Source organism: Portunus trituberculatus, chromosome 36 (assembly GCF_017591435.1).
Source record: "Portunus trituberculatus isolate SZX2019 chromosome 36, ASM1759143v1, whole genome shotgun sequence".
In the NCBI taxonomy this organism is placed as follows: Eukaryota; Metazoa; Arthropoda; class Malacostraca; order Decapoda; family Portunidae; genus Portunus; species Portunus trituberculatus.
In genome coordinates this window covers 3,559,225-3,561,243 of record NC_059290.1, presented here as the reverse complement: position 1 = coordinate 3,561,243, position 2,019 = coordinate 3,559,225, and positions in this window count along the sequence as shown.

Below are 2,019 nucleotides of genomic sequence, written 5' to 3'. Positions count from 1 at the left end.
AGGAGGAGGAGATAGTGGTGGTGGAGGAGGAGGAGGAGGAGAGGAGGACGTTGGTGGTGGAGGAGACGGTGGTGGAGGAGGAAGAAGAGAAGAAGAAGGAGAAGAAGGAGGAGGTGGCTGTGGTGGAGGAGGAGGAGGAGGAGGAGGAGGAGGAGGAGGAGGAGGAGGAGGAGGAGGAGGAGGAGGAGGAGGAGGAGGAGGACACGGTGAAGATTGGACACAAGCCATGGGTGATAGGTTAGGTTGGCAGCGGTCCGCCATCCCTCACTCCTCCTCCTCCTCCTCCTCCTCCTATTCTTTACTGTGTGTGTGTGGGAAGCGTCAGAGGAATCAAAATAAGGACGTTTGTATAATGCCACTACCGTAACAATAACAGAGAGAGAGAGAGAGAGAGAGAGAGAGAGAGAGAGAGAATAATATGATTCCCGCTAGCATGAATGATATATTAAAGCGAGTGAGCGAGTGAATAATGATAAGCAAGGCAAGTAAATGGAGCGAGACAGTGGTATATAATTCTCTCTCTCTCTCTCTCTCTCTCTCTTGAGCCAATAAATTGATTAACTTTAATGCTAAAACGCCCTTAAGTATCACGGCTCCCTCACCTTGTCCATTTCTTAGATAACACAACATCTGGCGAAGCAAACTCCCCATCCCCCCATCCTCCCCACCCCTCCCAGTAACACCTGCAAGGAACAGTCACCCTTAGGAGCTTAAGAATAGGGATTAGAATGGTCTTTTTATATGTAGGTTATTCTATGGAGTAAGCTGTTTGATAGTCTGATTGGTAACTTCAATTTGTGGTACAGCATGTTTTTTTTTTTTTTTTGTTTATTATTATTTGTACTTAACCCCTTCAGTACCATGACGCGTTTCCATATTCCCTCTGCTTACTATTTGGCGACTTTATACAGCTTCAGAAACTCATGTGGGAGATTTGAATAGTAAAGACTGTGGCCATTAATCCTCTGACCTCCATTAACCCTTCCTAATGTCAATAAAACGGTCTAATCGTGCACAAATCTCAACGTAAAAATGTGTCCTAGTATTGAAGGGGTTAAGTTTGCTCTGTATTATTTCATTTCTAATTGTTTTATGTAATTTTTCTATTTTTACATGATTTCTGCTATGATTTTTCTACATGCCTTAGTTTCTGGTGCAAAATCTTTCTGTATTCCTTCTATTTCTGTGACTGCATCTAATCTTAATCTTACTGCAGTTCCTTCAATAACCTTTCAATTTGACTCTTTTTTTTTTATCCACCTCTACTTCTATTACAGTAATCCTATTTATTTATTATCTATTCTTCTACAGTTACTCCCTTTCCTTATCTCTGCTTCTATCCCAACCCATCCTCCTATTCTGCTACAACATCTTTAGTTCTTTCAATAAGCCTTCATGCAAACAACCCTTTTCATTCACCTATTCCACTAATATTACACAAACCCTATTTTTTCACCTATTCTACTACAGTTACTCCCTTTCTTAATCCATTTTCCTTATCCCTTCTGTCACAACACCATCTTCAGCTCTTCCATTTTCTGTTACACCAACCTTTCCATATTCCCTTCATTTCTATAAAAAATGGCTCTTTACCTCGTCTATTTCACTTACGGTCTCCTCCAAACCTCCTACGTCTCGATTAGGACAAGATAAATACTACCTGAGGATCCTTCGCTTATCTCCTTGCTGATATCCTGGCTGACAGTGGCGGTGGCGGTGGTGGTGGTGGTCGTTGGTAGTGGTGGTGGTGGTAGTGTCAGTCTCTCAATGTCGATCCTGCCGAAGAATAACAGATGTGAGTAAGTCAGCGAGAGACGTGAAGATTGACTGGCTCCTGGAAAATCGTTACTCTGGCGGATTTCTTAATGGGAATTGTTACAAGGAGTGTTTTTGATATAAGGATAGATGGATAGGCAGACAGTTAGACACACACACACACACACACACACACACACACACACACACACACACACACACACACATTATTCTAAGTGTGTGTGTTGACTCAAAAAAAATAAA